Genomic DNA, 25,640 nt, shown 5'->3' with positions numbered 1-25,640 from the left:
TAAATTTGTTTTTGTAAGGCTAGGCGGCAAAGGAATCCAATCCTACGCACTAATTACCTACTAAACTACTAATGGAAAGGTAAAAATCTAAGAAAATGTAACTTTGGTGTGATTTTGAGGAGTTTGAAACAAGGGAAAGTGAGAGATTCAAAGATTTGACCTTTGGCTTTTATACAACCGTTCAGTTCACGGCCATTTGGCGACGTTAGTCTTGTCGCGGATCAACTCAGCGATGCACCGAACGCATAATCATCTCGCCAAGTTTTACAGGACATCCCTTATTTTGGGGCCACAACAGTGGATTAAATCGGAATCGCCGATAGGTTCGGCGATTCACCAACCGGTTCCTTGGCTCGCCAACTTGCACTTTTCAACACCTTCCTCGATTTAACCTACAAAATCAGCACACCATTATTCAAACAGAATATCTTAAAGCAACATCACCTTGGGTTACCTCCCAAGAAGAGCCTTAGTTAGTCGTGGCACGACGTAAGTCCTGTCTCATTCTCCGTTATTGGGGTTGGCCCTAGTGTCACTAGGTGCCCCCAATATGTCATTTGGGTGGAGATGAGGCACTGCAAAACTCAGGAGTGACCTGATTAGCTAGATTGATCTAGAGTGGGATCCAATCATTTGATTCAGCACTTTAATATTCTCCTTCATTTCTTCCAACACCCGATCCTGATCGGTGATCTTTTGGAGAATGATTTGAAGTGTGTCCTCGACACGATTTCCCCCCATATCTAGACTTTCTCCGCTCATGAGGGGGTATATACCTCCCCTTGTTGTTGCATTGAACTTCCACCTCTGAGATTTTGGTGGCCAAATCGTTTAGCTGAGATGCCAGTGCAGTCAGTGTGAGGTCCTTTTGGACTCCTTGGCTCATTTTGCCACTACTCTGCTTAGCCATGCTCACCTAAATGGACAACTCAACGAAAAACAAGACAAAAAGTAAAGTTAGTGACACTACAACTAAGAAGAACAAAAATTCTACTAATCTAAGAATTGTCAAATAACACCACTCCCCGGCAGCGGTGCCATTTTGATGCTTATTGTGACCAACGACACTAACCTACGGTACGAGTATCTACGATCGTCGATAATATAGTAACTCAACCAAGGGTTGGGGTCGTGTCCCAAGGGAGTGGTTTTGAGAATTACTAGAAAAATAAAATTTAGTTCTAATCAGTCATAGCTAAGACATTAACGAGTAAAAACATGGTAAATTAAAGGGGGTGACACGAAAGTGTCAAATATCAATTAGGTGTTTTGTCACAAGTAGTAAAACAACAAAAATAACAAGAAAATCAAGTATGGGGAAGAGTTCTTGGGGTGTGACCGTACTACAAGTTGAGATAAATAGTTGGGTACATGTTTTTGACAAGAAATTTGTAAGATAATAGTGACTAGGCTAAGCTTTAAATGGAAATAAGTTCCCTCTCGGGCAACTTACCCCGTTTCAAATGTGTTCCTCTCGGACAGCTATTTGCCGCATGAAAACTAGCCTACGCCTTACCCCACTCACTCTCTCAAGCTGAGTGTTAGGATATAGGACTAGGGCTCACCCTCTCGGGCTGAACCTCATGTCAACCCACTCCTTAGGCCATCAGTCTAATGGTCTTGGTTTCGCGACCTCCCTCTCGGGCAAGCCGAAAACACATGGGTGTCTTTGTATTTGCAACTACAAACCCTTTAGATTAAACCATAACCACTAGGTGAAATCACCATTAAACTACATCTATCCTATTAGCAAGCAAGACCCAACAATAATATCAACACATATTTGCTAAATCACACCCCAAGAATGGGGTTTTTAGTCACACATCAAGAAATAACAAAATACACCTAAAATGATAGTAAAATCAAGTGGGTATAAGAAATTAAACCTTGATTTAAGCAAAGGAGGAAGAATAGGGAAGACCCACTTCCAACTTGGGGAAGATGAACTCCTTTCTTCAAGTTCGCAAAACCCTCTCCAAACTTGAGAGAAAAATACCAGAAAGTACTATTCTATTGTAAAAAATTATAATAATGTTCGACTCTCTAAAATTAATAAAAATTTTAGTATTTATAGACTTCAGAAAATAGTGTTGGCGGATCATTTGGAATCGCCGATTAACTCGGTGATTCACCCTTTGGTGTAGTTCGTCGCCGTCTTGCACTAGCCTTCAGCATCGTCGTGCTCTGTGTCATTGGGCGACATAGTATTGCTTCGCGGATCTATTCAGCGAAACGCCGACTGCTCCTATCATTGCCTTTTTTATCCTGCTCTTTTAGGGCTTCGTGTACTGGAACAAAAGGCGGAGTGCGTCCCTTCAGCGAATCACCAAGTGTGCTTGGCGATGCTCAGACTTTAACTTCTTCGTTCTTTTCAGCCTTTTTGTTCCTTTTTGTGCCTAAGTGTCCATGCTTCCACTAAAACTTCAAATACCTGAAACTTAAGAGTTTTCATCAGATATTGAGACAAAATAAGCATTTGAGGACACTATTCTTATCAAAATAAAGCCCTAAATGAGTTCAATTTGTGGACTTATCACAAGCACAAAAAGTAGTGGGGATATGGGATCGCCTTGTCCAAGTCCCCTTTTTCCAGCGAAAAAACCATACCCTTCTCCATTAATTTTGACTGTGAACATAGGAGAAGTTACACACGTCATAATCAAATGATCAATGAACCTAGTTGGAAACCCATACCCCATTAGTGCCTCTTTCACTAATTCCCAACTCACCATATCATAGGCCTTTCTTAGATCAATTTTCGTTAAACAAAATGAAAAAGTATATTAATTCAAGTGTCTTGTTTTGAACATTTTTAGTCCCTTGTAAGGGGCTTTAGAGATAGTTAATTTGTAAGATAAATATGCGAACGTTAGTAACTTTATAAACGTAGATTTTATTATGTAATTTCGATAAGTTGAGTGATCACATGAGGATTTATTTGATTTTATTTTTGGATTTAGGAGCAAATTATATTTATTCTTTTCAAATTCGAAAGGTATGAATTTTAGAAACCGTAAAAGCTTAAGTTATTTGCCTACGGAACATAAGAATTTAAACTAAACTAACTATGAACTATCGTGCATGAAAAGAAAATTCTATTTAAGCTTTTACAAAATTTTAAACACAAGGAAATATATTTGTTGACACAATTAGCATTAGTAATAACTGAACTAGTTTATAAATCAAGCTACTTAGCACCAAAATAATAAAGAAGAGTGTAAAAGTATTTCCAAATTAAATGAATACATGTGGTGTTGAAGTTAGAGAGTAATCTTCTCTTTAAATTATTGAAGTTGTGTATTATGTTGGATTTCTTTTGGAATTAAAGTCAAGCCTTCCTTGAAAATTGTTACTCTCAAACTTTCAGGACAACCATCTAAATTTAATTCCTTCACTTCATGAGAATTAAGATCACAAGAAATCAAATGTCCACTTATGCTTTGAAGAAACAATATATGATCCTTCCAAACTGCCAACGGTGATTTGATCACGAGTGGTGGAATAATGTATTTATTAATCCAAGATTCAATCATACCATACTCCTTCATTACCCAAATTTCCATGATATTTATTGCTGGATCAATTTTACACCCCGGATATGGGTAACAAATCAATGTTAGACACTCATTTAATACTACGAATGCATAACACTTTCTGTCTTTGGAATGACAAGTATGAGGCATTTTAATATTGCGAAAAGTCTTTGTACTTATGTCAAAAGCAAGAATCTCAATTGTTTTACCGTTTCCAAACCAATGTGAAGCGCCTTTGTAAAACAACTCAGCACAAGCATACCAATGCACATAAGGCAATGGTAGATCGCGATGATCTACATCTCTCCATGAATCAATGCTCAATTCATAAATCTTAACTCTCCATTGTATCATAGTATAACAATAGAAAGGAGGTTCTCCGCGAACTTCAGCTAGTCTAATAATCTTGTAATCATTTGAAATCGAGTCAAAACCAAATGCAACGCCATTCATAGAACGATGGAAACCTAGTGGACTATCATAAGGACTAGGTTGGAGTAGCCTATAATTTCTAGCAGCTGGATTAAATAATACTGTATCTATTAAACCACGACAAGGACCTATGAATCTATGAAAAATACATGAAGTAGTGGAAGTCAAATGTGAGAAATCTGAGGCTAATATATAGCGTAATGCTTTTGTATTAGCTGATAAAGAAATACAGAGTACATCATAGTGTATTTATACACTTACAAGTCGTGCAGAGCATAGAGAGTAATACTCCTAATACAAGACAACTATCTAGAGATAGAGTTATACTTTAACATGGACTCTATATCTAAGATTATCATTAGTAACTAATAATTATATCTAACTGATCTTATCTCGATCTTTAACACGTCCCCTCAAGCTAATTGGAGGTGAGTTTACTACTCTTAGCTTGTCTCTGAAAAATAGGAATTGGTCATTTGCCAGTGCCTTCGTGTGAATGTCCGCTAGTTGATCTCTTGATCGAACAAATTGAGTGATTAACTGCCCTTGAGCTACTTTTTCTCTAACAAAATGATAATCCAATTCTACATGTTTGGTTCTAGCATGTAATACTGGATTTGTGGTCATGTACAGTGCACTCGTATTGTCACAAAACAGTGTAGGAGCAGACTTGATGTATATTCCAATATCTTGCAGAATGTAAGTCAGCCATGTGAGCTCAGCAGCTGTAGTAGCTAAGGCTCTATACTCAGCTTCTGCACTTGACCTTGCAACTGTGTTCTGTTTTCGAGAGGACCATGACACACAATTTGCACCAAGATATATGATGTAACCAGTGGTGGATCTTCTTGTTGTTGCACATCCTGCCCAGTCAGCATTCGAGAAACCATACAACCTGAGTGAGGACTAAGAAGTAATACACAAACCATGAGTAATAGTTCCCTTTACATATCTGAGTATTCTCTTTACAGCTTGGAGGTGCACAGAATTTGGATTCTGCATGAACTGACTTGCAAGGTTCACAGCATGAGTTATATCTGGTCTGGTTAGTGTCAAGTATTGTAAGCTTCCTACAATGCTCCTATATACTGAGGAATCAACTGGAGTTCCAATAGCTTCCTGTAAGTCATGCTTCTATACTAAGGGAGTAGGCACTTCTTTTGCATCTTCCATGTCCACTTTCTTGAGCAAATCAGTAGCATATTTTCTTTGAGACAAGTGAATTCCATCTGGAAAATAGGTAACTTCAACACCTAGGAAGAAACTTAGTTGTCCAAGGTCCTTCATGGAAAATTCAATGCTCAATTTCTTCACAACTTCATCCATTTGCTTTGAGTTGTTGCGTGTCACAATTATGTCATCTACATATAACAACAGTAGTATTGTTCCTGCTGGACTATGAAGAGTGAACAGAGATGAGTTAGCTCTGCTGCACTTGAAGCCAATGTGGAGCATATACAAGCTGAACCTTTCAAACTAGGCTTTAGGAGCCTGTTTAAGACCATACAGTGCCTTTTTCAACTGGCAGACATGGCTCGGATAGCTTGGATCAACAAATCCTGGTGGTTGACTCATGTACACTTCTTCTGCAAGATATCCATGGAGGAATGCATTTTTAACATCAAATTGTCTAATAAACCAATGTTATGTGACTGCAAGAGATAGAACAACTCTTATAGTAGTTGCTTTCACAACAGGGCTGAAGGTTTCTTCAAAATCTACTCCTTCAAGCTGTGAGTAGCCCTTTGCAACTAATCTCGCCTTATGTCTCTCAATTGAACCATCTGACTTCATTTTGGTCTTAAACACCCATTTGGATCCTACTACATTCATCTTAGTAGTTCTGGGAACCAGAATCCAGGTCTCATTTTCATGCAGTGCTTGCAACTCCTCCTTCATAGCTGCTACCCAGTGTGGAATGCTAAGTGCTTCTTTGAGGGACATAGGTTCACTAAGTGCAGTGCTTTTCCTAGTTGCAGCTAATGAACTGTGAGATAAGTTTTTAGCTTTTGACCTGGTTATCATGACATGTTCTGATGTCGATGGTTGAGATGGAGCCTATAATTGAGGTTGGACTTGATCAGTAAAGAGTTTAGATAGATCATCCTCAAATTGAAGTCCCTTTCGATCTGCAATGCTAAATTCTTGGGGCTGCTGCTCATCCTCATATAGTTGTGTCTGCATCATTGCAACATCTTGTGCCTCATTAGGAGAATCATTAGATGAGTTCTCAAGTGATGCGAGAGATGTAGATGGTGACAATTCCTCGGTATATTGTTGAGGTTCTTCAGGTGCTAGTTCATCTAGCAATATATTAGCAGGAAGATGCTCAGATGAGTCAGAGTCCTGGCTTGGCACGTCATCAATTGTGGTCTTTGATTCAGAGAAAAATTCAGAGAATGTGGCGAGATGAATTGAACCTGCAAAATCACTTTCATTGTTGTTTCCCTGCACATAAGGAAGAGTTAGTTCATCAAACACAACATGTCTTGATATAAAGACCCTTCTTGTGGATGGATAATAACATCTGTATCCTTTGTGAAGGATACTATATCCAATGAAGACACATGGATATGTCTTTGGGGAAAACTTGTTTCTTCCTTTGATGTAGGGAAAACACCTGCACCTAAACACCTTTAAGCTATTGTAATCAGGATGTGTTCCATGGAGTTTATGGAAAGGTGTGTCCTTAAGTACTGAAGATGGTAACCTGTTTATAAGAAACACAACTGTAAGGAAGGCTTCCGTCCACATAAATAATGACAGTTTAGCGTGAAACAACAATGTTAAACCAGTCTCTACTATATGCCTATGTTACCTTTCAGCAATGCCATTCTGCTCAGGTGTATTTGGACAGGATATATGCCTAACAATACCACAATTTTCCAAGTGGTTAATGAACTTTGAGCTAGAGAACTCACCACCTCCATCACATTGGAATACCTTAATGCTTTTAGTAAACTGTTTTTCAAACATTTTTTGGAACTTAATAAACACTTCAAAGAAATCTGATTTCCTTCTCGATGGATATAGCCAAGTGTATCTACTATGATCATCCAAAAACAATGCATAGAATTTCATGTGTTGTGAAGACTCAACTGGTGCAGGACCCCACAAATCACAATGTATTTTCAACAATGGTTCTTTCTCAGTTTTATTTCTCAAATTAAAAGGCAATTTACAACCTTTTCCCATTTGACAACTAACACAAACAGTAGGATTTTTATTCCAACAAGTGATATTGATACACTTATTTTTGTCTAAAAGTTCTAAAAATTTAGAGTTTGGGTGCCCAAGTCTGGCATGCCAAACATCACTAGAACTAAATCTAGAACTTAAACTACTCCTTCCTGTCTGTGTTGTTGCCAATGCTAGCAGATTGTTGTCTTTCAAGGCATAGATACCTCCCATTCTAGATCCCTTGGTCAGCTGCTTCCCTATTACCTTGTCCTTTACATCAAAAGTTGATTAGTCAAACTTAATTGTACAATAATTATCCTTAGTTAGCTTACATACTGACAAGAGTTTCTTCTTAAGTTCAGGAACAACAAGGACCTTATTTAGTTTTAAACCAGATACACTTTCACTGCCTATGTGAGTGATATTAAGTTCACTTCCATTTCCCACTACAATCTTATCGGTACCTTTATAAGGTTTTAGATTAGATAGCTTACCTGAAGAATTTGTCAAGTGAGTACTTGCTCCTGAGTCCACATAGACTGCATTATCTCCAATGCTAAGATCATTCAGATTAACAGATGCTAAGGCTCGGGGCAAGTCCTCTGATGCTTGGTATGAGAAATCCCACCTGTAGAAGCATTTGAGTGCGATGTGGTTGTTCCTACCACAAATTTGACAAGCAACAACTTCTTCCTTCTCCCTGGAGGGATTTTCAGTGCCTTGTCCTTGAGCAGCTTGATGTGTGCTTTGCCCAGATGGTCTAAAACCCCTGCCTCTTGAGTTGTAGTTCATATTTCCTCTCTTTGAATAGGATTTTCCTCTACCCCTATAGTTGTTGGACCTGTTTTGATTTACCTGTTGAGCAGTGAAGGCTGTGTTATGGTTAACATGTTGTGATTCTTCTCGATCATCCTCTCTGATATCAAAGCCTCTCAATGCATTGATCAGTTGGTTCAAAGTTGGACAAGGTGATTTGCCAAGCATGACAGTCCTGAAGGTTTTAAACTTAGGACCTAGTCCTCTGGCAAAATTTATCACCTTGCTATCCTCATCTACTGGCTTGTGTATGGCTGCTAAACCATCACATATGCCCTTGAATTCTTTCAAGAATTCATCTGTAGACTTGTTTTCAAGCCTGATAGTTTGAAGTTGTTGCTTCAATTGGAATTCTTTGTCCTTGGTAGCTTGAAGGTATGTTTCTGCCAAGGTTTCCCACATCTCTTTTGCAGTATTGCAGCCTACAATGAGGTACATGGTTTCCTCTAATAGTGTACGAGAGATCCAACTTCTCAGCAACATGTCCTTCTCCTCCCTATCATCATTTTCACTGCCTTTATCACTGGTTTTGCCACTGTTTTTGTCACTGCTAGAAGTGTCTTCTTCAGTGATAATTGTTTTTGGTTCATCCCGAATGAGATATGTTAGTCTCATGACTTGGATAAGCTGCAACATTTGAGTCCTCCATATCAGGTAATTTGAGGGCTTGAGTTTAATTGAGACTGAAGCAATGAGATGGTGAAGTGAGGAGGTTGAGAGTGTGTTGGAGGCTGATGCCATTTAGCTTCTAAAACAGAGTTTTAGTAGTCAAGAATTATAGCGGAAGAAGAGCTTAAAGCTCTGATACCATGAGAAATCTGAGGCTAATATATAGCGTAATGCTTTTGTATTAGCTGATAAAGAAATACAGAGTACATCATAATGTATTTATACACTTACAAGTCATGCATAGCATAGAGAGTAATACTCCTAATACAAGACAACTATCTAGAGATAGAGTTATACTTTAACATGGACTCTATATCTAAGATTATCACTAGTAACTAGTAATTATATCTAACTGATCTTATCTCGATCTTTAACAAAATGTGAACATCTAGATCTGGTGAAACTTGGTAAAAATCATCGTTATCATGATAACTAGAAAGGAACGACATGATACTTCTAAATTAGTTGTGTTCTTCTTTAAAGGAGCGTTTGAAGAGAATTATTTCATCATTCGTAGTAGTGGTATGATTGAGATGAAGATTGATGAATGTCGATGATTGCATGAGATTGTACAATGATTTAGAAATGGATTTGAATCGCAATAAATATTTTATTGGGAGCTTCAAAATTAGATACATCAAACACATCTTTGGGAAATTTGTACACAATTCCATTTGTCATTTTGAATATTTCCAAATGCAATTTTCATGAGATCTACTCTGCTTTGAAGTGGATTAAAATTCTATTAGGTAAAAAAATTTCCTCATTAACTAACTACCCATCAATCTCGAATTTATGTGGTTATGAAAAGGTAATTCAATGTGTTGAAAGAACAATTCTAGAAAATAGGAAAAAGGAAAAATAATTGGGCATTGCAACATTATTCGATTAACATATTACAATAATATTTTCACGAGGCACCCAATATTTGGACTATGTCATTTATATTTTACCCATTTTTAAATTTTAGTTTCTCAAGGTGTGCATTGCACATGCATTTCAAATTTATATTATATGAATTTATATAATTTTCAATGTTATTAAAATAAAAGTGTTAAGTAAATAACTATAGGAGTAAGAATAAAGATAAATGACGTTAAAAATTATTGTATGGTCAAACTTCTTTAAATGATCAACATCAAATGTCTCTCGTCAAAACGATGCAGTACTCATAATTTAGGGGTGTACGTAAATCGGGTTTTTTTTTTGTAATATTAAATTAAATCACTGATAATTTTAAATCTATAAACTAAACCAAATTAATAAATTTGGATTTTTCAACCTCGGAATTTTTTCAAAATTTTCAGGTTTCTTGTGTTTTCAGAGTTTTTCCCATAAAGTATTCATACAAATATATAATTAACTTATGTTTTAAATATTTCTTTACTCTTACCAAAATATAAATATCTAGGGTGTTTCTTAAGAAAATAACACAAAATATGATATGTGTGATGTCACTAAAATATTCAACAAACTAATAATGAAATCATATAAAATAAATATTGCAAATAAATATTGTCATTCTTCGTATATGACTTGATTTTTCTTGTTAGCAATAATATTGATTTGATTTTGAGTTGATCTTTGTTAGAATTACTAATATCTCTATAGAATATAATTTTTATTGGACTATTCAAAATTCTAAGTCAAACTTAAAATAATATGTTAAAAGATAAAAAATATGAAAATTTATAAGATATATTTATAAATTATATCTAAGTAAATACTTTTATGTATAATAATTTTTAAAAATTGTATATATGATGTCAGGTTGGATTGGTCTCGAGTTGATTTTTAAAGTTAAAACCAAACCAAATTAATTAATCAGATTTTTTTCTTCAATATCAAATCAAGTCAAACCAAATCACAAATCAGATTTTTTTTCTCAATTTGACTTGATTTACGGTTTGATGCGATTTTCGATTCAGTTTCCGTTGACCCCTAACTCATATATTCACATTAAACAATAAATATTTTATCTAGTTATAATTTTTTAATATCTTTTGTCTATTCAATTGTTGTATGGGTTAATGTTTGAGCTGTATATATGCTAATGTTTATCTTGAACAATCTTTTTCTTCATTAAAGTGCACATTCCACTTGTGTATTGTGCTATTTATTATTTTCTCCGTTTAAAAAAGAATGACCCAATTTTATTTTTAGTATGTTTTAAAAAAAATGATCCATTTCCTTTTTTGATAACACTTTAACTTTTAACGACCACAAGATTAAAGGACATTTTGGTACATTTGACATAACTTTAATTTAAAATCACAAGATTAAAAAGTTTTCTTTTTTTTCTTTAACTCCATTCCAAATCAAGCTAGATCATTCTTTTTTAAATGGAGGGAGTATAAAATATTATAGTGTGGATGTCCACTACACCAAGAAGTTGCTCTCACCAATTATCTCCATTACTTCCCTCCATTATGAAGATAATCTCCACCTTTATGACCATTATTCTTATAACCTTACACTTTCATAACATCCTCCATTATATTCATGATTAATGTCATGTTTATGACTAACATCTTGTATGTCTCTATGTTACACTATAAATAGATGCGTCAGGGTTCATATTTCTTGTCTCCCTAGCTCTATTTATCTCATCTTCTATATTTCTTGTTTTATTTTAATCTAGTTTTACAATATGTTATCAGCAGGAAGCTCACGAATTAAAACATGAATCTCTAATCAGTTGACACTGTCATTGCATATAGAAGCAATTCACTGCTTTACCAGTAATTTCCAATGGCAAATGGAGATGAAGTTTTTTTATTAAAGTACTGTTGTGTAGAATTTTTATAAAATTTAATTTATTTTTCAGAAAAATTATTGCTAATTGACCGAAGTGAGAAGCAAAAATATTCTATCCCAGGACCAGAGAAGCTCAATTTCAAAGGTTAGGAGTTTAGTTCTGACTAGTACTGCCGAGGAGCGATTCCTCTGAATGGCAAGTATGAGTTCAACTGCCCTTCACCAAGAAAGCTGGACAACATAGGATCAAAAGTTCAGGATGATGTGATCCAAGTCAATGACGAGGCAAACCAGTTCCTTCCCTCCTTCTCTCACTTTGGAAAGATTTTTCCATATTTTCTTATGATGACCTGGTCGAGAGAGTACGATACATCGGTGTAACCAAGGGGCAAAAGTCCTATAGTCATTCCTCTTGCATTTAAAAAAAAGAGTTTGGTAACTATTGTAAAGAAATTACAGTCAACTGAAAGTCTATAATCTAGTTTCATTATAACAATTTACATTTACTTTAATTAACAACGAAGTCCGATGTTTGGAATTCGCAGTATACAACTTTTTGTGATTTTGATCCATCCAATAAACCTTGCAATACCTTTAATGATTGTAAATGGATATGTTTGTGTCACAACTCAAAGTATACCTCAGATGTAACATGGCGTTTAGGATCCCGAGAGAACCTGCCCAAGCCACTTAGCATACATCATCCAAGATAATAGAAAATCAAGAGATTTTAAAAGACAATTTCAAAACATAAGAGTTAATAAAATGTAGCAGAAGTCTAACATAGTTTCAAAGTCATCTAGTACATCAAGAGTGATTGGGATGTAACCCGTACATCACATACAATACGGAAAGTAAAGACAATATGAAATAAAGGTTCGGTCCTCGAAACATGAGGACTCACCAATCTTCAATCTACTAAAGTGATTCCTAGCCACGGAAATGTGAATCAGGAGCGTCGGACCCTACATTAATGAAAGAATGTAGGCAAGAGTATGTGTTAGTACATGAAATGTATCAAGTATGATAGCAATGCATAAAAGATAAGAAATCATACTGGACCTTTCATGACATTACATGCAATAACCAAGCTAAATCAAAAGATGAAGGGGCTATAATACATATATCATAAAACATGGTCAATGCAAGCTCAACATCTTTAAACATTCGTAAGATATTTCTTGAAGTAACTTAAGTTCATTATTGTGGGAGATTTACCTTTAACCTACATAGAGACCATGTGAGCTATAACATGGAATTCAATGTCTACCCCACACCGAAAAAAAAGTGTTCTCACTTGCCAAGGTGAGAACCATGAACTTCTAGCTTACGTGGATCCACTAACTAATGTCTATCTAGACAAACCTATGGTGACACGTAGTTTGTGGGACATGGATAATCACCACTTGTCCACTCGGTGCTAAGCATAAATCTCACGGAATCTTCATTAGTCTTAACTTTTCTTATCATTCATGGGACATGGGTAATCGACACTTGTCTTATCACTAGAGGTCATGGGTGATTAATCGTCGCTTGCCTCTTTATCCATGAAAGGGCACATCAAGTAGTCAATCCAAGCTAAGTTTCATTAGAATAGCTCATTAAGTCTTTATTCATCTTAGGTGAGAAAAACTTTCAACCATATGAACACTTTATGTGAGAAATTCTTTCACAACAACAACGTTAATGCTTCACTCTCAAAGCAAATCTTAAATCATTTTCATAAGAGCATGCATATCTTCATAAAACTCATCTTTCATGATTCAAAAGCCTCATCAGATGATCAATTCTAGAAAACATGGATCATGCATGGGATCACATGAGTTTAACTCAAAATCATGCAGTTATCTCAATTCATGCATAAAAAGACAAAAATCAATCAATTAAATCATGATTGGAAAGAACCCATGATACAAAGTAAAATCCTAACTTCCATTGGAGATTCTACCTTGCAAAATTAGAGAATTTAAAAACCTTAGGGAGGAAAGACTACATAGGTGAATACTATCATACCTTGATGCCAAGAGCTTACAATCGATGGTGAATTTGGAGACTTGACATGAAACCCTAGTCTTCTTCTTCAAGCTTTAGAGATAGAAATATTTGGGAGGATGAACTTGTTTTTCTTTTAGGAATTTGAAAGAATGAGTTGAATTAGGAGATTTTGGGGGGTAAAAACGTTTAAATAGGGTTTCTAATAGAGGGTAAAGGGATATAGTATTGAGTTGAAATAATTAGGAAAAAATCCAAAAACCCTTCTTAAAAATAACCTTATGAACATTTTATGTGAGAAATTCTTTCACAACTGTTGCGTCCAAAAGAACACACAAGTGCACGTGGTCACTCAAGTAGTACAGTGACTCTTTCGAGCTGGATTATCGAACCCAAAGGATTTTAAATCAACAAACACTAACTTTATTGTAACTAAACTAAACTTAATTCTGAGACAGATGTTTTCAAAAATTTGTTTATATCAACTAAACTGAACTATCTCAAATATTAATTACTACAATTAAACAGCTTCAAACAAGGGAATTTCGCAATTTGGGAAAATATTCCAGGGTTGTAACATATACCGATTTCAAGAACAATAATAACTTATCCTAGCATTCGACAGGTTATCCTCATTATTGACTCACAAGGTTAATTTTACGATCATGATATTCCGACCTCTAATCGCCTACCACCATTAACAGCCTAACTACATCGTAGAGCGGAGATATGCATTAACCAATGGCGGAGCATTAATTAATCTATTATCTTGTATATTAATCAAACACGACATATAAGTATAAACCTATCCTATATACAAAACACTCTAAGTTTTACCCTAGAATTAACACGTTTCTCACATTCTTTGGTATATCCCTTTATTCGTCTTTCGAGTTCAAGAGCGGACAATGAGTTTATTTTAATGTTGATCAGTCATTAAAATAGTTAAACAAAAATGTGAGCATAAATCATAAGAAAACCCATCTCATGCTAGAAACAAATATTATTACACCATTAATCATAGCTACAACCCTAGAATAACGGAATTTAGCTACTCATATAATAAAACATCATCCAATAATGTTCAAAGATCATAGAAATGTTTACCAAAATGAAGGAGTAGAAGGAAAGCCCTAGATAGTGTCAGCAAAATCGCCCAAATCGATGTTCTCCCATTTTTCAAAAACTGATTAATGATAAAATAATATAACTGGACTATTTATAGTCTGAAATAAAATACGTGACTCAATTCTGAAATCCAGGTCTGCGTCGCGTACCTGTTCCCTCGCAATAATTTGTGCACAATTGGATCCTTTTGGTGATGCGCTCCTAGCGCGCACTCCACTGTTGAGTTAAATTATTTATCACACGCTAGCTTCAGCTCCGCGACGCGGAGTTGCTCCCTTACAGTGTATTTTTTTCAGTTTCTTGGCCCTTCTCCTTAGCAACTTCGGCTTCTATTCTTCGACCTTTTGCATAGTGTCCTTTTTTTGCTCCTTTTTCTTTGCTTTTCACCTTGAAACATGTAATCATATTGATTAAAGGAAACACAATCAATGGACTCTAAAATTTCAGTTCCGATTAGGAATTTGCTCTCAAACTTAGCTCTATATATGGGATAAATTGATTATTAGGCGCATAAATATGCCTAAGATCACCACCCCACACTTAACGCTTTGTTCGTCCTCAAACACTTTCGCACTTTTAAACTCCTGATGCCTCTACTGCTCTTCCATCTACATGCATTCTAGCTTCGGCCACAACAACTACAAGAGCTTCACAATAGCACGACAAACATTATGTATTCATTAGGACAACTCGAGCAAAACAGTCTAGCCTCAAGAATAGATCCTTATAACGCAGCAAACTCATGCAGAACTATTGGATCCACAGTTATATCAGTTACCAGACCTAGTTAAACATGTGCCCTCACCACAATTGAACACCCTTATTTACTCAAACATAAAAATTCACACAATAGGCGCAAATGGGTGTGGGAAGCAAATTTTCCTCACGCTCTCAAAAGAATTCACATGCCACAACCAACGAATCATATTCTTGCCCTTAGTGTACTGCATCACTACTTTTAAGAATAAGGAAGTTCAAGATCAATTAAGTCTTTTAAGAGTTGTAATGTCGTCTAGGGGACGAGTATGAACTATTTTTTGGATATGAATAGTGACTACATTCCCAAGCGCTTTAATACAAGATAAACTTCATTTTTGGACCTTTTTTTAATCACCTTCTTCTTATGCCCCTTTTCTTGAAACCATTTGGCCCTTTATTGTAAGGCACTCAACATTCATTTCTTCCCACCATTTTTATTCTAAATTCATTCATCAATATTTATTTTTACTACGAGCTAGACTTATGTTGGGGCTTCCCACTCATTCTTTCGTTTCCTTCACTATTGTTCACACAAAGCACTTAAGATCTTTTGGATCAAGTTTATAGGCCATAGAAGGAACGGAAATTAGCTTCATGTTAGGCTACCAAAGAATAAGTTCAAGGCTCGAAAGGGTTAACTAAGGATATACATCAAGGTGGGTACATGAAACACAATCAGGGCTATCAAAGAAATGCCTATATCACTTTCTCAACTCCTTATCCTTTTTTTCGCTATGCAGACACACCAGGAAAGTTCTGGACCTCAATTAGCAGCAAGGAATACACAAATCTTACACACATGGCACACATTCAATTCAGAACTGATCACTACAGACTACTTCCCAATCACTGACAAAAAATCATTTTAAGCACACGCCCTTTAGAGTCACATAAAAGAGCCTAAATGTTTCAACACAAAGTCATCCATTATATGCAACCTTCAATCTAACTTAATGCAGTTGTGCAGCCTTAGCAAAATTCCAACCCTACAGACCAATGACGAAAACTGCCCTTAAGACGGTCGTCATCCATCTATCATAGGGTAGCTTGACTTGACTATGACACTGATACAATCCTAAGAAACAAAATCTATTTTTTTTATACGGTTCAATGGGACTTTCCTTGGCTAAAGAACCAAAAACAACTTCCAAGGAACCCAAAACAAAATAGAAAAAACAAAAATATTTACAAAGATATAATGCTCCCACCCCACACTTAAAAATGCAGCATTGTCCAATGCGACAAATATCAAAATGTAAGCAAAGTAGGGCAGATGTACTTCCCTGATCACTCATCCATGTCGGCATCACCGTCGGTGCCCTCAAGAGCCAACAATTCACCCTTCTCCGCATCAGAATCAAATTCACTCATCCATGTCGGCATCTCAGCAATACATCAGCATGTTTATTCAGGGGGTACCTCATTGCAATTTCGTCCAACTGCTCCTGAGTTGAAGGGCGACACCTATTTCTGTGGCATAGCATTTCAAGTACAAACATGCATGTAGTAATTAGATCATCTCTCATGTTGCGCTCTGCTGTAGTGAGGGTGGGTCCATCCATGTTCTCCGACCCCTTTGTCTTTGTGACATCAAGGGGTGTGGTGAACAAAGGTGACATGTAGTCCACACTTTCCTCTGGAACTCCAGCTCACCTGCACAAATTAGTAATTAGTCCCCCAAAAGCATACCTTCGACTCGATGCACTCTTGCCTTTCACATGGCCGATTTCAACACCGCTCCTATATTTATAGGGACGTTCTTCATTAGAGCATACACCAAGCACATGCGATCCCTCATCACTTCAGTGAAATGTAACCCTGGTATCAAGCAATTCATTACAATTTTTAGCCACACCCGGGCTTCAAGATTCATGTGAGCATAGGGACAGGATTGATGATAGCCACGGTGCCCATGCCTAATCCACTTCACAGTGGACTGTACTCCATACAGAGTGTGTCTAATCTGCTTATAAGGAGGACTGATATTCAACCCCGTTAAGACATCAGAAGGGGCATCTGCAGTGCCCAATATTTGATTTATAGTTGCAGGTGTCATAGGGACCTCCACGCCACACACTGTTACAAAGTGAGAACGAGCATCGGGTTTCCAATTTGCATAGAATTCCTGAACCACACTAATATTACACTTTGTTGGATCTTGAAAGATGAATCCCATGTTTAACTCTTGTAAGCAACGCATAATGCATGAGAACTGCCTCTCTAATTGGATGTCATCAAGTATTACTTTCGAGAAGTATTTGGCTTCGGTGTGTGATTTATACCACTTTTTGCCCTCAGTTGTGACTGCCTTATCCCCGTAACGTTATGTCTGCCCTCATGGGACTGCGGGTGCTGGGGGGAATGGTTGTGCCCATCCTTACTCTCTTACGGCTGCTAGTGCAACCGCTTTGCCAGACCTTTGTGTGCTAGACATGATATCCTGCAATGAGATAATTACAATTTCAGGTAATGTGACCCAATCATGAAAAATTAACCCCCCACTTATTTTGAAGCACAAATATCACAATCAACACGGTACTCAGACTTCCCAATGTTGTTTTCAACATACGATTCACACACCCACTCAATTCAACGACACCCAACCATTATTAAGTCGATTCTACTCAAGAATTCGAATCGAAAAGGATGCTTTTACCCAAAAAAAATTATAATACTTTTTCTACTCAAGAATTTACAAAGCCCAAATTTTAACCCAAACATGCAATGGAACCCCTTTCACATTCCACCCTCAATACGCTAGACCAAATTTTTAAACAAGGAACAATCAACTTCCACAAGAATTTCACCCGAATATCACATGATTGCAATCCCTAACCTCAACAATTTAACTCACATAAAGTATATGGAGAGAAAAAAAACATGCATGTCGTGCTTAGAAGAAGGTAAATTGAAGAACTTGATTATGATCTTCCAACTTTGCGACACAAATTTAATTGAGGAAGAGAGTTAGGGTTGAAGGGAGGGTGTGTAATTCGTGCTTATTTCTTGGAAGAATGGGGGAAAATGCTGATTTTAGGGGTTAAAAGGGAATGGGGGTCGGGTTTTACCATATAAGTCGGGTAAAACCTGACTTTTTAATGAAAAAAAGAAAAAACTTACCAGGTCTGCGACACGGAGCTGTCGCGGACACCCCTTACACTCTCATCTTTCACCACGTGGGAGGTCATGTGATTCGTGGAATCAGTCCGCAATGTGCTCAGGTCACGGACTCCACAGTTAGACCCTTACCCTTGTCGTAATTCCCAGAACCAGGTCCGCGACGCGGAGTTGTCACGGCCTTCCCTTGTACTTTTGAGCTTTCTCCTTGGGCTACCCTCACCATGCATTAACAAGTCCGCGATGCGGGCAGGTCGTAGACTCTACTGTTTTTCGCTCAATTTATTTTCCATACAAATTATAACTTTTAAAATGAATAAACAACCTTATGACTCCAAATAAACGAAATTAACCTATCAAAACAAAATACAAAGAAAATATCCTATAGAGTACAAAGTCACGGGTTGCCGTCGAGTAGCTTATGATTTAAATTTGCGACACGACTCAGCTCCCCATCATTCATTGCTTAACTTTAAAATCTCTTCTTCTTGATCCACATCTTGTTCGAAGTAATGCTTCACCCTCTGACCATTCACTATGAATGTGGATTGTTTTCCTTCATTCCATAACTCCACAGCTCTGTGTTTTGTCATGCACACCACCTCAAATGGTTTGCTCCATTTTGACTTCAACTTACCTGGAAACAATCTCAATCTAGAGTTAAACAACAATACCTTTTGACCAGGCTCAAGAGTCGAGGCACAATATACATATCATGCCATCGTTTAGTCTTCCCTTATAAAGCTTATCATTTTTGTAGGCATGGAGTCTGAATTCCTCCAATTCATGTAGCTGACCCATCTTTTTTCTCCTACAGCTTTGGTCTTTGGCATTAACTCCTCCCATGGACAACCACTATGAGTACTCACAACATTTACCTATTTTGGTTTTGGATCAGTATTGCCAGGCAAACCCCCTTATGGTCGGGAATTCTGTGAACTAGCAAACTACTTCTCCAAATTCTTAGTCGCTAGTTGATTGTTTCGGACATCTGCTGCTAACTTGGCTTGGTCAGCCATGATTTGTTTAAGCATGTCCTCCACACTCATCTCACCTTGCTTGGCAGCTTGTTGATTACCATGACCTTGCTGGTTTCCATGGCTTTGCTGGTTGTAATGTTGTCCACTACCTTGTGGCCTGTACTAGTTATGTCCTTGGAGTTGGTTTTGATTACCACCCCATGAAAAGTTTCGGTGATTCCGCCAGTTTGGGTTGTAAGTATTGCCGTAGTTTGGATGATTTCCTCCTCGCTGAGCATTACCTACAAAATGAACAGATTTTGGGTTCGCTCCAAATACCTCAGCATTGTGATCTCCTCCTCCAAATACTTCACACCAAGCTGGTGGTTGCTGCACCATATTAACTTGAGCTTGTTGTTGTCGTAGTGACATGTTGTTGAAGTGAGTAGTCATCATATTCTGTATTGCTGAAATCTGTGCAGTCAGAGATGTCAATGCATCCACTTCCAACACTCCCGCAGTCTTTTGTACAATTGGTTTAGCTCCTCCTCCATTCCACTCGTGATTACCTTGTGAAATCCTATTAAGCAATGTAAACAACTCAGCATATGTCTTCTCCGAAGCTTGTCCACCAGCAACAAAATCAAGTAAAATTTTTGTGTTTGGTTTAAACCCTTCGATGAAGGTATAGACTAACACTTCGTTAGCTTGAAGATGATATGGACAACTTAACAGCATGGACTTAAACCTGTCCCAAGCTTGGTACAAGTTTTCTCCTCCTTTCTGTCGGGTGCTTAATATGTCGCTTCTCAGCTTGGCTGTTTTCTGATGCTTATTGTGACCAACGACACTAACCTACGGTATGAGTGTCTATGATCGTAGATAGTATAGTAACCCAACTAAAGATTGGGGTCGTGTCCCAAGGGAGTGGTTTTGAGAATTGATAGAAAAATAAAATTAAGTTCTAACTAGTCGTAGCTAAAGACATTATCGAACAAAAATATTATAAATAAAGGGGGTGACACGAAAGTGTCAAATATCGATTTTGGGGTTTTGTTACAAGTAGTAAAAGCAGCAAAAATTAACAAGAAAATCAAGTATGGGGAAATGTTCTTGGGGTGTGACCGCAATACAAGTTGAGATAAATAGTTGGGTACATGCTTTTGACAAGAAATTTGTAAGATAATAGTGACTAGGCTAAGCTTTAAATGGAAATAAGTTCCCTCTCGGGCAACTTACCCCGTCTCAAATGCGTTCCTCTCGGACACCCATTTGCCGCATGAAGACCAACCTACGCCTTACCCCACTCACTCTCTCGAGCTGAGTGTTAGGATATGAGACTAGGGCTTACCCTCTCGGGCTGAACCTCATGTCGACCCACTCCTTAAACCATCAGTCTAGTGGTCTTGGTTTCGTGACCTCTCTCTCGGGCAAACCAAAAACACACGAGTGGCTTTGTATTTGCAACTACAAACCCTTTAGATTAAACCACAAACACTAGGTGAAATCACCATTAAACTACATCTAACCTATCAGCAAATAAGACCTAACAATAATATCAACACATATTTGCTAAATCACACCCCAAGAATGGGGGGTTTTTAGCCACACATCAAGAAATAACAAAGTACACCTAAAATGATAGTAAAATCAAATGGGTATAAAAAACTAAACCTTAATTTAAGCAAAGGAAGAAGAATAGAGAAGACTCACTTCCAACTTGGGGAAGATGAACTCCTTTCTTCAAGTTCCCAAATACCCTCTCCAAACTTGAGAGAAAAATGTCTAAAAAGTACTATTCTATTCTGGAAATTAAAATAAAAGTTCCACTTTTAAAAATAATAATAAGTTAAGTATTTATAGACTTTAGAAAATAGCGTTGGCGGATCTTTCGGCGAAGTTAGTCAATGTCGCCAAATGACTTCGGCGACTCGCCCTTCGTCAATCTCATCGCCGTTTCGTGCCTACCTTCAGCACCTTTACATTCTGGACCATTGGGCGGTATGGTACTGTTTCGCGAAACTATTCGGCGACTGCTCCTTTCATCGCCTTTTTGATCCTTCTCATTCAGGGCTTTGCGTACTGGAACAAAGGCGGAGTAAATCCCTCCGGCGAATCACCAAGTGTGCTTGGCGATGCTAGGGCTTCAGCTTCGTCATTCTTTTCAGTCTTTTTATTCCTTTTTGCGCCTAAGTGTCCATGCTTTCACTAAAACTTCAAATACCTGAAACTTAAGAGTTTTCATCAGATACTTAGACAAAATAAGCATTCGACGAATCTATTATTATCAAAATAAAGCCCTAAATGAGTTCAATTTGTGGACTCATCATTTTCCCGAATGGAAAAAATCTTATCAAGAACTTCCGGGCAAGATCATCCCAAGATGTTATGGAATTTGCGGGCTCAGAGTTCAACCATCTTTTTGTTTTTCTTAGTAGAGAAAAGGGGAATAAGGTGAGCCTCACATTATCAGAGTTCACTCCGGTTGGGGTGTACGTGTCACTGATCTCGAGGGAATTCTGATTATGCATACGTGGGTCCTCATGAGAAAGACCAATGAAATGTCCATTTGTGTGCAATAGTTGCACCATGTTTTGTTTCAATTCAAACCTCCCACCAGTTGCAGGTTTCTGAATACTTGAGGTAACATTGGTGGTCTGTGGGATTGCCACATCTCTCACTTTCATTTCTGCCATCATTGCAGGTGTGTCTTGATCCTCCCTTTCTTTTGAAGTTTCTGGTTCACTAGTGACAAGAGGAACATGATATGTGAGTCTTCTTTGCCTTCTTTGGTAACGAACAAATCTCTCAGGTTCAGCTAGAGTCTCTACCAAGTCCTGGTCATCTTCCAATGTGATGAAAACCTGACACAACCTGCAAAATGAAAAATCAAGATCAAGTTGTCAACACTTGTACGAACAATTTATAAACTCAAAAATTGGATATCTGCCGATTTTCAGTCCTTAGCAGCGGCGCCAAAAACTTGTTGTGTCCAAAAGCACACGCAAGTACACATGGTCACTCAAACAGTACAACGACTCTTTCGAGCCGGATTATAAAACCCAAAGAACTTCAAAACACTAACTTTATTGTAACTAAACTAAATATACTTATGAAACAGACGTTTTCAAGAATTTGTTTATATCAACTAAATTGAACTATCTCAAATATTAATTACTACAATTAAACAACTTCAAACAAGGGAATTTCGCAATTTGGAAAAATATTCCAGGGTTGTAACATATACCGATTTCAAGGAAATAATAACTTATCCTAGCATTCGACAGGTTATCCTTATTATTGACTCACAAGGTTAATTTTACGATCATGATCTCCCGACCTCTAATCGCCTACCACCATTAACAGCCTAACTACATCGTAGAGCGAGGATAGGCATGAACTAATGACGGAGTATTAAGCTATCATCTTGTATATTAATTAAACGCGACATATAAGTATAAACATATCCTATATACGAAACACTCTAAATTTTACCGTAGAATGAACACGCTTCTCACATTCTTTGGTCTATCCCTCTATTCGTCTACCGAGTTCATGAGCGGACAATGAGTTTATTTTAATGTTGATCAGTCATTAAAATAGTTAAACAAGAATGTGAGCATAAATCATAAAAAAACCCATCTCATTCTAGAAACAAATATTATTACACCATTAATCGTAGCTACAACCCTAGAATAAGGGAATTTAGCTACTCATATAATAAATCATCATCCAATAATATGTTCAAATATCATAGAAATGTTTACCAAAATGAAGGAGTAGAAGAAAAACCCTAGATAGTGTCAACAAAATTTCCCAAATCGATGTTCTCCCATTTTTCAAAAATTGAATAATGATAAAACAATATAACTGGATTATTTATAGTCTGAAATAAAACATGTGACCCAATTCTAAAGTCCAGGTCCGCGACGCGGACCTGTTCCCTAGTAACAATTTGTGCACAATTGGATCCTCTCCGCGATGCGCTCCTGGCGTGCACTCTACTATTGAGTTAAATTGTTTTCCACACGCTGGCCTCAGCTCCGTTCGCGGAGCTGCTTCCTTGCAGTGTATTTTTTTCAGTTTCTTGGCCCTTCTCCTTAGCAACTTCAGCTTCTATTCTTTGACCTTTTGCATAGTGTCCTTTTTCACTCCTTTTTCTTTGCTTTTCACCTTGAAACATCTAATCATATTGGTTGGAGGAAACAAAATCAATGGACTCTAAAATTTCAGTTCGACTAGGAATTTGCTCTGAAACTTAGCTATATATATGAGATAAATTGGTTATTAGGCGCATAAATACACCTAAGATCAACAACAACAACATTAAGTCTGATTTCTGAGGTGTTACACACACTCCTTAGGATTCTTGCATTCTTAGTCATTCTCATGTTTCCTCATGCATACATGCTCATGAAAAATCTAATTTTTTAAAGATATGATTTAGCTCGATTGATTTCTTCATGATTATGTGCATTTGAGTATGATATGCATGTATTCCTTATGAAATAATATTTTGAATATGTTTTATCTTGGAGTCGATGTTCCTCCTTGGTTATGTGCATTTGGATGAATTACATTCATGTTGGGTTGCTAGTTTCTCTCCTATTATTTTCATGCTAGCTTGAGTTTCATTTGAGGTCGAATGTTTCCAACAGGGAGATATTGTAACACATAGGGCTTTGAAAAAGGTTAAAGTGAGTTAACGGGCAAATTCACGAACCCAAAATGGACCATGAACCCTTTACGGAATCCTAAACAGTCCGTTAGGGTATCACTAGACGTTTAGGGAAAATGGCTGGCCATTTAGGGAAACCTAATTTTTGGCCTCCTTTGTACGGTTCTGTATACAGACCATGTTGACCTATACAGTCCGTTTAGGGGTCCATATAGGTCACCCATCAACTTTTAAGTTAGGACTATTTTAGTTCTTTTCCTCTGTGTTTGGTACCTAACATGTCGTTTTAACCCTTATTTCAAGACCTATATAAGTGATTTAGGTCCTAAAACTATCCATTTTAAATCATTCACCTAATTTCTAAATTTCCCTTCAACATCATCCCCAAAATCCTCTCTAAGGCTAAGGAAGAAGAAGCTAGAGTTTCACTTTAAGATTCTCAATTCACCATAGCTATTGGGCCTTGATCACTAAGGTATGTTAGTATTCACCTATGAAGTCCTTTCCTCCATAGGGTTCCTCAAAGATCTTCCAATTTTGCAACTTAGATTCTCAATTCAAAGTTAGTGTTTTATTCAATCTTCAAGTGTTATCTTCAATTACAATTCAATTACTTGAGAATTGAAGTATTTACACGATTTCAAGTTGAATTCATATGAAACCCATGCATGCTCCATGATTTTTGACTATGAACAAATGATGAAGCTTATGAATTATGATTTATGATTTATAGAAATTATGCATGTTTTATATAAACATAGTTTATGACTTAAGTAAGCTTATAGATGAAGGTATCTATATTTTCTATGAAGCTTGGCCACATGACATGAATTCCATCTAGATTTTTCATTAATGCTTTTGATTATTTTTCTATATTATGTTTTGATTAGTATGGTAGTCAAATATGCCATCAATGATCATGGACCAAGTTTCTAAAACAAATATCATTAGTAGTATGACACTTTAGTATGAAGTTAATGTCTATGGGTCTTATAAAGTTATTATGAAAAGATCATCGATGGTGAAAGGTTTTATCACGCGTGGTTTAAGGAGATACTCTATGATATTTCTATCTTGGATTAGTAAACTTAATTGTGCTTTTCCATGAATCATAATATGAATATGACTAATGACTATTCTGTGGGATTTTACTTAGCACCGAGAGGACATTGAGATGGAGGCTCTCCCGCTGTAGAGGTCGGGTCTCTAGTAGCAATCTCTTTGTCCCTAACTATGTGCCACCATATGATGTTGTCTCAGATAGACATTAGCTAGTGGATCCACCTTAGCTTAGACTCAGTCCTTACCTTGGCATGTAGGATTTTTGGTGTGGGAGCAATACACTGGATTCCATGTTATAACTAACATGATTTATGTTGGTTAATGGTAAGCTTCTCACAATAATGAACTAAGGTTACTTTTAAAGTATCTCACAAAGTATTTTGAAGATGTTAAACTTGCATTGAGTATGATTATGACTTATGTTTTCTAATCTTTGATCTTATGATTTAGCTTGGTCATTGCATGTCATGTAAAGTCCCTCTTACGCATTGATATCATAACTCTTACGCATTGCTATCATACTTAGTACATTACATGTACTAATGCATACTTGTGCAT

The 25,640-nt window shown here is 36.9% G+C and overlaps 1 pseudogene; it reads right to left on the bottom strand.

The window, feature by feature from the left end:
• Positions 1-3,284: 3,284 nt before the first annotated feature.
• Positions 3,285-9,311, bottom strand: LOC125827408 (F-box protein CPR1-like; annotated as a pseudogene).
• Positions 9,312-25,640: the final 16,329 nt, after the last annotated feature.

Source organism: Solanum verrucosum, unplaced genomic scaffold (assembly GCF_900185275.1).
Source record: "Solanum verrucosum unplaced genomic scaffold, falcon-dt-bn FXZP01000294.1, whole genome shotgun sequence".
NCBI lineage: Eukaryota > Viridiplantae > Streptophyta > Magnoliopsida > Solanales > Solanaceae > Solanum > Solanum verrucosum.
The sequence above is the reverse complement of the archived record's forward strand: the minus strand, read 5'-3'. Positions and strand labels throughout refer to the sequence as shown.